Source organism: Strigops habroptila, chromosome 4, assembly GCF_004027225.2.
Source record: "Strigops habroptila isolate Jane chromosome 4, bStrHab1.2.pri, whole genome shotgun sequence".
Classification (NCBI taxonomy): domain Eukaryota; kingdom Metazoa; phylum Chordata; class Aves; order Psittaciformes; family Psittacidae; genus Strigops; species Strigops habroptila.
In genome coordinates this window covers 2699222-2715024 of record NC_046358.1, presented here as the reverse complement: position 1 = coordinate 2715024, position 15803 = coordinate 2699222, and the positions used below count along the sequence as shown (strand labels likewise).

At 43.1% G+C, this 15803-nt stretch overlaps 1 protein-coding gene across 1 annotated transcript in view; it reads right to left on the bottom strand.

Annotated features, from left to right (window-relative positions):
• Positions 1 to 15803, bottom strand: part of ABTB2 (ankyrin repeat and BTB domain containing 2) — a 138401-nt gene that overhangs the window by 66290 nt on the left and 56308 nt on the right. The gene's annotated exons all lie outside the window — the stretch shown is intronic.

Here is a 15803-nt window from a genome sequence, read left to right as displayed (position 1 = left end):
CATTTGGTAAGACCAAAGCACTCCCCAGTGCCACAGCTCATCAAAGTTCTGGCTTGTTCAGGATCACTTCTGAGGTGGAGGTCATGGAGAGATGGAAAGCATGGAAGAGTCTGTGCTCATTGCCACAGTACATGTGTTGGGCCAGTCAGGACATCTACTGACAAGACAGGAGGCTTGGCTGGCACATGTAGTCCAACACCACCACCAAAGTGTGTTGATGCTCTAAGGGTCATAGAGTAGGCCTAAAAAGCTTTGGAGAGAGCAATCATTTCAGCTAGGCAGATGTTCCTATAGTGTTTCAGTCCCTGAGGATACAACATGAAGATTATTCTTGTACCATCATTTTCAAATGAAAGTCAAAGGTTTCATGTAACTATGCAGACAGGATTCACAGGGAGTTTGCGTGCTTCGACTCAGCCTGGCCATGCCTGCTGAGGAGACAAATGCTACAGAATTGGACATAACCCACAGGCTGCTTTTTCCAAACTTTGAATGTTAAAATTATTTCCTAATGTGGTGACTTTACATACCATGTTCTGAGGTACAACTGTTCAAGCTCACGTCACTTATCCTCTGAAAACTGAAACTTCAATGACACATCCTGATACAGTTTAACATGAACAGTATCTTTACAACTGCTTTTACTCACCTTTTCTTCATCTCCTGGCCTAATCTATTGTGTAAAGCTGCTGCTCTGAGCTTTTTAACTGCCGTATTCAGCCCTGGAGGCTGCTGTTCCTGGGCAGTTAGGGAAAAGGCAGTCACTAAGTATCCTTGATGTTACACAGATACATTGACTAATTGGTCATCTCAAATGAGTTGCAATTCTGGGTAAACGCTGCGGTACAAACATTACTGGTACATTATGGAAGAAGTAAAAACTGCTGCAATGAAGGAAAAGAAGGTAGGAAATTCTCTGCTCAATCACACACAGCTTTTGATCCCTAGAACAGTGCAAATGTCAGGACATGGGGACACAGGTTTCCATGTTGACACACTCTGTGCAAGACTTCTTTCTTTAAGATTTATTTCTGTCTATACATAACATATTACTAAATAGAACTTACCTCTTCATAAATAAGATCTTCAGGGAAAATTAAGAGGATTTTTGGAAAGACTTTTCCTACTGTCTTCATCTCTCCCTGCCCCACACACACTGTAGCATTCTGATGAAGACCTTCAGCTTCTGAATATTCAGTTCTTACAATGGTGAATCCTCTTAAACAGCTTCAATAATCTCTCATTAATCTCCCACTAGAGTTAACATACTGGGAAAAAACCCAATAATCTCTTAATCCTTTTGGGCTGGGGGAAGTTCCAGGATACAACATTGAACCTAAAGCTTTTAGTATCTGAGCTGAAGTTTTCATGAAACCATCAAATACCCGCGCAGAATGAAGAGGCTCCCTCCAACTTATCAGCAAGTTTCCTTCCTGTCAGCTACCTCCATGAACACCAAGGGTATCCCGGATGGAAAATTATGACTCTCAAGTATGGGTGACAGAGAATTTCAGCCCCAATTACAGAACATCTTGTGCCTTCACTGCTTTCAGTTAGGTGATCTCATGCATTGACTTGGGTAAGAACAGTGTTACATCAAACCACAAAGAGTCCCTCACTCCTTTTTCAAACATGGTTAAAGTTCTGAGGTTCAGCTCTAACTAGGGCCTTTAGGAACTGCTTCCAATTCTGCATTTCTTAAGTAGGAAGGAAAAGAGATCTCTGAATCTCTTCTGGTCTAAGAGACTGAAAAAACAAACCAAGAATTCCTCCTCCCCTTTCTTTTGGGATGCAATATATAGCCCTAAACTACTCTTAGCAGGAACACTGATATATGTATTTCAGTCAACTCAGCCCTTCCTCCTTTTAAAGCAGTTTGAAGTTTTAAACAATACCTATGGACCCCCTTTCTTCAGCTACCCCAGCTCCTGCACAAAGGAAAGATCGATATCACTATCTTTGTTTCTCAGCAGGAGAAATGAAGGCAGCATCAAAGCCCTTGCCCAGAATCATTCCCCAGGACCGTGATGGAGCAGGAAACGCAGTGCTCTGGATGTCAGACACGCTTCAGGGAAAAGGGTGGGAGAACAAAAGGGGTTCTCAATAATTCTCTTCCTGTTTGCACAGTTACTGGTGAACACAGGGCGCCTGGTGCAGTATCTAGGAGAAATACATCTCCAATGAACAGCTTTATGTAACATACTTGTTGTGATTTAAGTCCAGCTGGTAACTCAGAACCATACAACCAGTCGCTCACTCCTATCCCTCTTCCCCACCACTCCCAGTGGGATGGGGAGGAGAATTGAAAGAATGTAAATCCCACAGGTTAAGATAAGAACAGTCCAATAACTAAAGCATAATTCAAAACTACTACTACTACCACCAGTAATAATAATAATAATAATAGAAATAACAAGGGGAGAAAATATAAAACTAAAAAAAAGAAGGGAAATAAAAAAACCAGTAAATATAAGTGATGCCCAAAAAAATTGCTCACAACCCACTGACCGATACCCAGCCCAACCCGAGCAGAGATCTGGGCCTTCTGGGTGACTCCCCCCACTTTATATACTGGGCATGATGTGTTGCGGTATGGAATCCCCCTTTGGCTAGTTTGGGTCAGGTGTCCTGTCTCTGCTTCCTCCCGGCTTTTTGTGTTCCTCCTCACTACCAGAGCATGAGACTGAAAAATCCTTGATCAAAGTAAGCACTACTTAGCAACGACTAAAACATTGGTGTGTTACCAGCATTGTTCCCACAATAAAGCTGAAACACAGCACTGCACCAGCTACTAAGAAGGAGAAAAATAAGTGTTACAACTGAACCCAGGACAATACTAAATGGTACCTGGTTGACAGCATATCATCTTAAGGCATTTTCACATGGACATGGTTAATTCGCTGTCTTCAGCTGGGAGGTACAACAGAAAAAATAAATCATTTCAATGCTAGAGTCTACTTCAGGATTGTTTTGGTTACGCTCTGGCTTGCTTACTTCACGTTCACCTTCTCCTAAGGGATAGTGCCAACGAGACCTCCACCACTACCAAAATAAGAATGAAAAACAGCCTTGAAGGAGTGGATGCATTAAGTCTGCCACCTCTCCTCTCCCTTCATTAAACAAGCACCACTGTTTTGCTTCATTGCTTCTGTGCACCAGCCTAACAGCTTCTAAGATTTTTCCACAACAATATCCAAACTCCTGTTCCAGCTCAGTATTCTGGATGAGTTTTCCAGAGCACACATATTCCCCCAGCTGACTTCTTTCATTTCCAAGTTATTGCACTATTAGAAAGACAACATTAGATTTATTACACCATAGACGTATCTTAAATAACCCAGAGCGGTGCTGACATTCCCTGCTCTGGATGGGGCCTATGCAAAGCCCTCTCTCCTGCTGGAAGGACAAGCTGAGATCAGATTGATGTGGAGTTTTTCAGCAGGGGATGATTAAAGCTAAAGATCAGGGGGAGGATAGGTATTTTGAAGAAAAACTTCTCTATTCTCAGCAGAAAAGGAAAACTATTTTGAGGCAGCATTATGAACCATAAGACTGTGCTGAAACAGGTTATAGTGGGAAAAGACTTAGCAGGCTGTAAAGGCAACAGTAGGTTTAGTACAGAGCTCATGGGACACAGAAATAGTGAGTTTATTCCAGTCTGCCACTAAATCACGTGACTAAGGCATTTCCCTCAGTTTTCTCATCTGTTAAACAGTTAACAATACTACTTCCCACATACGATGCCTCGGAGATGCTTGGAAAACACTCTGAGATGCCTCGAAAGGAAGTGGTACGGCAGACAAAAGCTCTTAGTCTTCACAGGGAAAAAGTCCTATCGTTGGGCACACTAAACTCATGATCCACCAAGATGAAAGGCTTTAGTTTGCTGCTTTATAGAAAACATGATGTAATATAAAACATAGTACTATTAACCAGCCTCAAAGCAAGGCTACTTCATAACTCTGTTTTTCCTCCAAAGCACTCTTGGGGGTAAAAACCTGACCAGTAAGACAACCCTCAGTAAACAGATAGTCATGACAAAGTTAGCTTTTACAACACAAGTACTAACCTGAAAAGCAAGCAGTTTATTGTCTATGGCAAGGTAGGTGTTGCTGCAATTACAGATTTCTGGTATTCACAATCAAAACTCTCATTCTCAACCTCTACAGACCACAAGGCAGAGCAAGGGAAGAGCCCAGAAGTGTTCTGTCCAGACACGGGCTGAGCATTGCCTCTATGTTTGCAGCAACATCTGTGTCTTGATGCAAATACAATCTCTATATATTGCTAGAAAACATTTTCAAAACCAATTACTCAGCAAAGATGCTGGTTTACAACAAATTATGAGATAAGGCTATTAATCTATCTGTGCTCTCCTGGGCCTTTAAAAGACTGAATATAGAAAGGCAAGCCCAGGCATGCCAGTGGAAGCAGGCAAATGACTTACACATAGGAAATTCTCTTTATTGCCAGTGTCTGACAGTAGAGAGGGGAAAAAAAGGAACAAAAAATAAATCAATCTGTTGTGGTTAGACTAAAAGACACGGAGCTCCAGCAGCCATCCTCACTTTGTGCTTCAGACAAAGCTTCACTTTGTTTGAAACATTGAATCTTGAGCAAGAGATGAGTGCAAAGGCTGGGTTTGTCACAAGGTAGACTACAAAAGGATGTTGTTAGACACAGGAACAGGGCATTAGACTTCTTACATGCCCCAGTTGGGTCTTTTGTTCAGGGCCTTTGAGACATTTTACTCCATGCCTCCTTTTCCATGCCTAGGAACTGGGGAATAATAAGGGTATTTTTATTAAACAGTTCCATTTTGAATATATATATATTCTTTACACGTAAGGCTTATTTCTGCAGCACAACTTTTCTCTGACCAAAGCCTTTTTCTGTTTCAGATTTATACTGCTTCCAAGCACCAGGTGAGCCAGGCAGAACAGGGAGAGGGAAATGTGAACCCTGGAAGAAAGGCCATGAGTGGGTGCAGGAAGAGTCAGAGGGTGTCCCACAGAACAGGTTCTTGTGGGTGCTGGAAGAGCAGAGGCTCCAGAGAGGACAGTTCACCATAGTTCTGCAATGAGTAATGAATCTGCGCAGCTTCCAACCAGAGCATGTGATCCATGTAAGTTCTCAGAGGAGGAAAAGGCCTTTCACCACCACTGCCTGACTGGACTGTTTCAACAGCTTTTCAGACTGAGCTACACTCACGTGCTCCACCATCACTTCTTGCATGGAACCAATCCGTGCCGAAATTGCACTTATTCTCTACGTTACTTTGTTCGTGACTTCAGTTGTCATCTTTAAGGCAAAGTTATGTCTTTCCTTGCAGCTTTCCACATTCCCTGCCTGGTTCTGAGCAATTTCAACTTCATCCAATGTTAATGACATCACCCTTGTTGGTTCCTGCCACTCCAATCCCTTGGGGAGCTCTGGCACAGCAAACCTCAATCACATACAAGTTTGTGGCAGGCAGAGCCATCCTTTCACAAGTAACAGCCAAAGAAAAATAGCTTATTTCGTCATGTAAGAGAGCCTGATTTTTAGTTTTATTTCCAAACCAACCCCTTCCAAAAATAAAAGGCAAGTAAATGGTCAGCTCAGCTTCTCTGTTCCCTTGCACCAGGCCATGGCTAAGGGTTGGCAGGCTCACAGCCAGGCTCTGAAACGGATGAATTTCCCCTCCCCGCTCTCTTTAAAAGCGTAACATCTTGGCTCACCCCCGTGCCTCTTTAATCTCTTTTCAACATTCATACATTCTCCCGACCAACGAGAATGCAATTGCTGCTGCACAGTCTATTTTTTTTTTCTAAATAAACATGCTTTGTTAATTTTATTATTCAACATCATCTGTCTCATCCCGCACTATGGAAGGAGAGTGATTTTGGGATGGCACATAAATCACAGCACACAAACCAGCCTGGAATAACTTCAATTCTGAATTTGTTTTACAGCCCATCATTGCATCCAGTTTACCCTGTCACATACAAAGTCTGGATAGTTATCTGTTTAAAAAGAACAACAAAAACAACCAACAAAACCACAGAAGACCCAAGGTATGAGCTGTAGCTCATACCACTGGAAGCAAGGGTTGAGGGAGCTGCAAGGAGGCAGCCCTTGTTGTCATTTCTACATTTACAATGCTCAAGAATAATCATATCTTAAATATCATTTGCCATACTATAGCTGAAAGAGATCAGTTTTATGTGGATTATGAAAAATCAGAGCTATTTCCAAAACTGACTTCCTGAGCAACCTGCTCTAGTGGAAGGTGTCCTTGCCCATGGCAGGGGGTTGGAACTGGATGAGCTTTAAGGCCTCTTATGACTCAAACCATTCTGGGATTGCTATGATTCCTGCAGCTTCACACAACTACTGGCTTCTCTGTCATAGCAAACATTTAGGAGGAGAGATGCCAAACTTGTTCTTTTTGGCACAGGGAATACCGATCTCTCTTTCCTGATGCTTTAGGTTGGAGGCTTTGCTTTTAACCTGCTGCTTCCCCAAGATGTCATACACAGCAGTGTGTCAGAGCACTATATTCCTTTTGATACCACTCTCAAAGCAATGTTACATCAGCTTCACTGGAGTATCTTCTGCTTTAAGGAAATCCAAACCTTGTTCCCATACAGTCTTTCACCAACTAAACTATCTAAACTATACAGGGTTGCATGGTTCAGAACTATTAAGGGAGAAACCAGAAGTGAAACGGTTTCTTGGTCATCTCTTTACCTCTTCTGAAAAGTGAACTCCAGGATCACAGTGGTTCCCTTCAAGTTTCTTGAGGCAACAAAAGCCTACCTGGGAGTCTGGTAACACCAAATTAAAGGGCTAAAATAAAGTATTATGGCTAACAAAGAATAGGAGGAAAAAAAAAAAATCTCCAAAAAAGCACTTGCTGTATTTAGCTCATTGGATTGCATCAAGCTGTAGCCTCATGGGAAGTGGAGGAAAAGGGTTATTCACACCCTAAATTCTTTTCCAGTTTTTGTGGTTTACCAGTCACATTCTTCTGCTTAATACATAACTTCTCTGCACTTCTGCTTAGGGACAAAGCCTTGCAAACAATAAAATGGCTTAACTGATTACACAGAGTTTCATTTGCAATACTAAACCCATAACATTTCAATGGGCGTTCACTCTGGGCCACCAGTGTGTCTGTACTTGAGCCCTATCTGAAGTCTACTACCAGATGTCTAAACCTGGTCTCCTTATGGGTGCCAGCTCTCTGGTAGACCAGGCAGACTAAAGCCCATGATGGGCACACTGCTCCCTACTGATGTAGCAACGTGCTGCTCACCAAGGGTTTGGGTTGGTTCCTCTACATTTGACAGCTGAAAAGCAGCCACCAGACACAGAGGTCAGTCTCCTCTTGGACATTTGACAAGTGACACTGACTGTATGCAGAGCACCTCCAGTAACAGCCTCACAGTCCATGGCCAGGTGACTTGTCTCAGTTGCACCAACACCATCCCCAGGGCTACAGCTTCAGTCCAGATTTGCCCTACATGACTGTCAGGTGGCTCACTGAAGATAAGCAGCAGGATCCTATCAGGCAAGCGGGCAATAGGCACAAGCTCAAACCCCAAGATAAGAAGCCACGGCAGACAACCTTCATGTTTAATTTCTGTGAGACACTACCCTTCCCTGCTGCACAGGAATGACTGTGGATAAAACTGTTAAGCTTGGATTAAAGAGTAGCATGGGCTGTTTAAATGAACAGTCAGATTAAGTCACTAACATAACATCAGCAGCACCAGCATGGTTGCGTTTGAAGTGCTGGCAGAAGGGATGGCATCTTTTGCATGAGTTTTATACAGAAGACTGCAGGAATGTCCAGAGACTTGTATTAATAACGAGGTTTGTGTTAATAGTTGAGGAAAAGAGGGAACAGAGCAGGGTTATAGTGTAATTGGATCCTGGATTAGGAAAGGAAGAAAAGGCTATGCTCTGTACGTGCACACACACGGAGGAAGAGAGGAAGGAAAGCCAGAAAACCTTGTTGGAGTTGACCGCACTTGCTTTCCACAACTGAGGTTTCCAGCCACCCTTTTTACTACAAAAGAAACAAATGTAAGCAAAGTAGAGGATTTATGTGAGCTCTGTGGGCGTGGGAGCAGGACACACATGCCAGGAGCTGGTATCACAGCAAGACTGTGAATCATATGGTAATCAACTGAGAAGTTCCTGCCCAAACAATACACGCAGTGTTGGACCACAGGTCTTGGAGGCAACAGCACTGAGCTCACAGATTGAGAGCTTTGAAAAGCCCATGGTACTGGCAAAATGAAAGCCCCCAACAGAAACATTGAACAGGAAACAAATGAAAGACATCCGGAGCTCTTTTTTATCTATCATTTTATCTACCTCTGAGAATAGAAGAACCTAAAATCTACAGAGAACACTTCGGTTCTTACTTCACCCCACAATCTCTCTGCTGAAAACTTGCCACAAAATGTGCACATAATGAATTAAACAAAGATTTAAAGATCTTCTTGAATGCCACCACAGTTACTTTTGACATTAAGTAAACCCCCAAAGACAGTAACTGAAATTACCAGTTTTCCATCTATTTTTTTCACAAAAAAAATGCCCAAAAATTGCCTGAAGACAGGAGTGAGGATTTGTCTTCCTATTTTCTTTGGAAAAGTCATTTTCAGAGCAGGACTTCCAACTCCCTGGAAGAGGAGCATTTTTGTCAGCACAACTGACTGACCCCCATTGCTCCTCTTCGGAACCTTGAGTTGTTTCCACCCTCAGCGTTGGGCATCCTTTAGCTGGAACCCATAAAAGCCACACTCCTGTGTGCAGCCTGTGGAGTTTGCAGATTCTACTCTGGGCATTCAGGTATAGCATCGATATGTGAGAAGACAGATACATCACTTGTGCCATTTGGCATTTATGGAGCAGCTTTAGCCCAAATTGCTTGCTGTTTTCAGCCCTTACCCTGGCTAATCCTTTCAACAGCCTAAACCACTGAATTATAGAATCACAGAATGGTTTGGGTTGGAAGAGACCTTAAAGCTCATCCAGTTCCAACCCCTGCCACGGGCAGGGACACCTTCCACTAGAGCAGGTTGCTCCAAGCCCCTGTGTCCAACCTGGCCTTGAACACTGCCAGGGATGGGGCAGCCACAGCTTCTCTGGGCACCCTGTGCCAGCGCCTCAGCACCCCCACAGGGAAGAACTGCCTAAGAGCTCATCTCAATCTCCCCTCTGGCAGGTTAAAGCCATTCCCCTTGTCCTGTCCCTACAGGCCCTTGTCCAAAGCCCCTCTCCAGGTTTCTTGTAGCCCCTTTAGGCACTGGAGCTGCTCTAAGGTCTCCCCTTAAGGACCCTTCTCTTCTCCAGGCTGAACCAGCCCAGCTCTCTCAGCCTGGCTCCAGACCAGAGCTGCTCCAGCCCAGCATTCTCTCTCCTAATTTCTCTTTAGCTTTCAATCATTAAATGCCAAAATCAGCGTGTGTTCAGTGTATGAAACATTGTTCAAAGCCAGAAGACCCTTCTTTTAGAAGACTTAAATCCAATTTTAGTACTTTTTTAGGTTCAGAAAAGCAACGGTAACAGAAAAAGGCAGCAAGAACTCCAAGTCAAGCAGGAGATGCCAAGACAACCTGGCATCCAGCTGGACAGCCCATGCCATGCCCTCAGGAGGAAGACAAAAGCCTGGATGTCACCTAAAACTAATCCCACAACTCTGAGAACCGAAAAGAAGTAACACTCAACAAACTGTAAGGAATACACAAGCTTAAACAGTAAATGCCAGAGGAGAAGATGAAAATAAATCACAGCTGAAGCAAATCTAGTGAAAACCACAAGCATAATAAAAACCAGACAGAGAATCACAACGTAGCTGGGTCACTAGCTCTGAGTTTTCTCAGATAATGTTTCCACTAAGTCCCAGAAAATAAATCTCATTGTGCAACCTATAAGAACAGCCCTTCTGAGTTACAAGAGTGTGGACATGCACAGATGCATGAGGCTGAGAGGTGGCTTTTAGGATACAGCATACTCCACGATTTCTACCAACCAGTGTAGTTGCAGAGTCTTCTCTGAAATAACATCTGTATGCACTAAGGGGAGGGAGAGAGGAAATATGCTCCTTAAAAACATGTTCCACTTCTTCTTACCAGCCAAACCACATACACACTCTCCTACTGTCAGCCCCTACTATAAGGCCAGTGTGATCAGCAACCCCTGAGGCCTCAGGCTCTCTTATTTGAACATTCAAGAGTCACAGGAGCCCTACAGGAAAGGCCATGTCCATAAGCCACAAAAGCAAACAAATCCCAAATTGTTAAGCTCTTTCCAACACTCCTGCTTTTCCCTATGAGGCTGTGGCCCAGGCTGGAGTTGGATTCATGGTCCTTACCATGCTTAATCAGTACGAGCACTGATAAGTCAAGGGATATACACCTGCCAGGGGCACAGGCAGGGAAAAGGCAGGAGCAACTTCTAGTGACAACAGCAGGCTGAGTTGCTCTGCCAAACTAAGCAGCCATAAATCTACTTCTCTGTGCATGCAGCCCCTCTTCTCCTCTCCCTAGGTCACCTCCACCCTCCTTCTGTATTATTTCTTCTTCCGTGGTTATCAGAGCTGCTTGTCCGAGCTCATCTCACACTGAAAGCACTTTCACACAGGACATGCAGTGTCTTAATATACAGAAACAGCACCCAGAGGTGAGCTTTGGATTGGGTAGAAAGCTTATGATGGGCCAGTCCTGCTTACACTGCATAATTGCTCATCTTTTAAACAGTTGTTCCTTCCAACCCAAACTATTCTAGGATTCTATGATATGTAGCTAGACTACCAATGGACCCTTCTCCAATGTAACAACAGAGCACACTGGACTATTAAACATTCTGCCTAAGCTATCCCAAATGCAACCATGGACATATTTAAGTAGCCCTATTAACTGCACTGCCACAGTGAAGAGAGCCCACTGCAACAACAGGGCTATCCAGGTGGCAATGGTGAGAAGAGTCTCACGTGGAACAAGGGTATAAAAGACCTGTTTCTCCTTGTACATACACCAGGATGCTGTGACGCCACTGACTTATGCAACTTAGGTACCAACGTCAGCATGAGCAAAAAGAGACTAAGACTCACGCACTGTTCTGGCAGATGAAAGGCTCTGCTAAAAGCACAGGCAATAGCTGAGCTATAAAGCACGCACCATCATCTGCAGACGTGCTTATTAAAGCTTTAGCAGCCTCCACATCTCTTACCTTAAAGAAACAACAGTAGTAATGTGCGGTTTGGTAATGGGTACTGGCCAGACAAAATAAGGATGAATTAAGCTTGCAGGTTTTTTTCCTTTCAAAACTGGGAGAAACCCCCTATCTTAAACAGGAAAACAGAAGTATAGATGCACATACCCACCCCTTCATGCATTCAGCCTCCCTCCTAGGCCAGCTGCTGTCAGGTTAATACATCAGACATGCTTCTGATGACCTATATTCATTTCTGCCTTACTTACATATCACAACTTGGGAAAACCTTGGTGAAACCAAGTGAATTTCCCAGTAAACCATTTGCTCATCTTAATGAGACTGAGAGTCTGGGTTGTATTCGTAGGAGGAAACGGTGAGAGGCTTGCAAAGCCAGCCTTGCATAACCTCACCAACATCAAAGGCTTGCCAGGACTTTAAATCAGATCAGAGTTTGACTATGCAGCATTTGCGCTAGGAACAATCGCAACTCAAGATATCCTCAGAAGCAGTTTTTGATTCATGCTCAAATTTTAAACAACTTTTCTTTACAATTCCAGTGTCTTTATTTTTGATAAATAAAGATTTAAGATCAGATTATTCATATTTAATAAATCAATGTATAGGTCTTCTAAAACAGCTGCTTAAAATGCCGGAGCCCATGCAGAGAACATCAGAATACTAAACATATGACATGTTCAGTGAAGCATTTCTATAGAGAATTAGGAATAGATAAGAAGGGTATGAGGAAAGAGGATAAAATGTAATCAGCAGAGGGGGGAAAACCCAACCTATTACTTGATAGGTGTTCTGAGAGGCAAATAACTGACCTGAATGAAAACCCGAATACCTGCCTACTGCATTACATTCTGCATCATGAATAATACATACACCTCCCCTCTGTATTGAAAAGAAGACTCACTTGAGCTTTCATGGTTACTGTGCAGCTGGAGAGTGTCAAGATTAAATGACATCCTTAGGTTACAACTGCAAAACATGCCCAGTTTTGTAGCTTGTAAGCAAAAGTGCTGCATTTTAGCTGCTGTCCCCATTCAAGAAGAGCATGGAGTGCATATAGATGATGTCCACTATCCACAGAGGGAGAGGTCTTAGCAAAGAGACCACATTCTCAACAGCCAACATAATCCCAGCATCATGACAGCTCCCAACCTCCAAATTCACAGGTCCACATTTCAGGGACAAAGCTACCGCATACCAGGTATGTCATTTGCTCATGTGCAAGAACCACACCATATCAGCAGACCACATCTCACCACATGCATGGGAATCTGGCACAAACTCCTGGCTGAGAAGAACACCCAGTGCCAGCAGGAGTAACAGCTTTGTCCTCTTTTTATCGAGAGTCTTTACTGAGGATGAGCCCATGAGGAAGCCCTACTTCCCTGCTGCCACTCCAGTGACATGCCACATCCACAGCACCCACTTCTTGCTGACACTAAGGATACCCCAGCCAGGCTGTGTAAGGCACACACTGAGAAGAAATTCACAGCCTGTGTGTAAAGGTAAAGATATCTTATAGCTAAACAGAGGTATATGTACTACTACTATGTACATATTATTGCTAAATGGAGGTATACGTACTACCACTATGTACACATTATTGCTAAATTGAGGTATATGTACTACTAGTACTACTACTATGTACATATTATTGCTAAACAAAGGTATATGTACTTCAGAGTAGCAGAAGTGACCGACACCTGTAGGATTAAAAGCATAGTTCAGTTGGGGTCACTTTCTGTGCAGCCAAGAGCTCATAAATGCCTTTGTTCTGAGTCACCTAGGTAAGACAAATTTACTCAGATGGAACAGATAGATGAACAGCAACAAGGATTAATTAGCACATAATTAATTAATGGAAAATTCTGGATGGAATGATAAACCAGTGGAAAGATTAAAAAAACCAACCCTGAACAGTGGGGTATATCCTTAGTAAGCAGATCCATTTATTACCATTAACGCACAAAGACAGCATTGCTCTGTTGTCTCCCTGACATGTAAAGTTATAGTTAATTATGCAGTACAGGCAGTGATAACTGAGATCGATTCACTATCAGCTATACTCTTACAAGGCCAGACCCTAGGAAAGGAGAGAACTTTGTAGATACCTGATACCACCTCAGCATCTGTTACCTTGGCACAATATCTGCTCTACACAGCCATCACCTCGCATGGCATGCTACAGATGCAGGAAGAAAAGGGGAAGGGGGTGTATTTCATATTAAAATAGCTTATCACATCTGTTTTATAGGTAAATACAGTGAGGCACAAGGAACTCACTGACTTGTGGCAAACTGATCATGCCCTACTTTAGCATGAGCTTCCTTTCTGGACTGCAAAGTACTGGAGTTTGTCAGACAGCGTGAATAAGCTGTGCTGCACGTCACTGAGAAGACAGACTTTCTACACTGAAAGATCCAACAACTTTCACCTCAGGGAGTCCCAGAAAGGAATAATAAAAGGATTGTATGATTAAATCAGCCCAAATTGATAATGAACTCCAGGTTTGTTTTGAACTGAGCTCACTCTTAAATTCTGTCCCTTCAACTGAGTGGCTCAGGGGATCGGTTTGGAATCAGGAATGTTTTGAATTGCTATGTTCTGGATTTCATTATTCCCCTCTGGGCAAGTGGATGCATTTGAGAGCCTAAAACTTCATTTGTAGAAATCCAGCTAGAGCTGGAAAAGCAGGAATCAAACCAACCAGGACAGAATATGTGCTGATGCTTCTGAGTCAGCATTCAAATTCCTGTCCCACTTCAGCATTTACCAGTTCTGGAGGGGCAAAGGAAATGGATACGATAGAAGACAAGAGCTTTTCCTGACACTACCAGCAGCACACACCATGTGTGTGCTATGGGAAACTGTCTCAGGCTCTGCTTTTCAGAAGCTTTCTTGTACATGAAGCTGCTCATTGTATAATACTTACAATTCTATTCCTGTTCCTGGTTTAGTCTGTTTCTCACCTTCCTACCAGCTGGTGGCTGTAAATGCTGCTATCTCATCAGTTAGGGAGATGGTAGTGTTTTTCTTTTTGACAGGAGACTTGTTGCTGCAAGTCTGCTATATTTAACATTCTTTCTACTTGGTTCATTTACTAACACACAATAATCAGCTTCCAGAAGCAACTGGCATAGCTCTAAAGATTTGTACACTGAGGTTTGTATCCAAAGTTTTTAGTCTGTGCAAACACAAAGGGGAAAAAAAAGAAAGAAAATAAAAAGAATAAAGACAGAGTGTGTGTTCAAGATGAGACTTGAATCAAAGCCTCAGCCCAGCCCAGCTCCTGCGCAGTGTGAAACCGAGTGATAACGATGGAGGAATGCACAGAAGCGCAAAGCTAAAAGCTGCAGTACAAGTGGACCTCAAGTGAGATTGCAGTTATGTGGAAGATCTGCTTCTACTCCTCATAGCCACTACTTCTCTTGCTCACTCCCAGCAATAGTTGTAGAGGGTTTATGGGCAATTCAAATGTAAGATGAGACCAAAAATTAAGGGAGATACTGACCACACACGTACCATGCATTAAAGTAATTTGATTTAAAGGACAACTATTAGTGCTTTTTATTTCTACAGCTACCTGCCTTCCCAATACTCAGGAGATAGCAGTTAAATACTTGGCAGTGTTCAAGGCCAAGTTGGATGGGGCTTGGAGTAACCTGGCCTAGTTGAAGGTGTCCGTGCCCGTGGCAGTGGGTTGCAGCGGGATGAATTTTATAGTCTCTTCCATCCCAATTCAGTCTGTGATTTTGTGAATTAAATCACAATTTCATGGTCCTTATGGACTTAAAGTAAATATATGTCTGTCATATGTCGGGGAGGAAAAGTACTTATTTTGGGAGGGATACACACAGAAAGAACATTCAAGGGCAGAGGTGGGAAAATGAAGTGATGAGGTGGCCCCCATGTCATGGTTTGTACAGTAAAAGGCCAAAGCACTAAAGCAAAACCTCTGGTAGCTGACTGGGAGCACCAGCAGGGCAGGTTCAATGGGGAGATTTCATAAATGTCAAGTGAGAACAGCCCCTGTCTGGACAGAGCAGGCAAGTGCTGCTGGTGGTCAGAGGGGAATTGGAAGACTAAAGTTAAGATGAAGTTGGGGTTCAAAGAAGTTGTTAAGAAGCAAGAGATCTTGGTCTCCCCACCACCGCCTCAGACATGGTTTCATCTCCTGCTCCATCACTACTTGCTGAACTTTCAAAACTCCTTCCATGCAGCATCTCACACTGAACACAGTAAATGCCTGTTGTGAATCAAGAAATTCAAGACCTAGCTTTGTCTGGTTCTTCATGGTTTCATTTGTAGAGGCAATAAATATCTCGCTGCTTCAAAGCACTAAGTGCTTTGAGATCCCCATAATGAAAACAGTAGGTAAACTGTAGTTATGATCTGCTATGTGATCACTGTACAAGCACTGTGCATTTGCTTGCTCAGATTTACAGCTCCTTTACAGACCATTCATTTTATTTTTTGTGTTACAACTGAAGGAGCTGATGACTAACTTACTGAATGTAGAAATGCTACTGTAGTCCTTGGAGTATTCTTTCCTGCGCCTCTTTCCCCACCCCCAG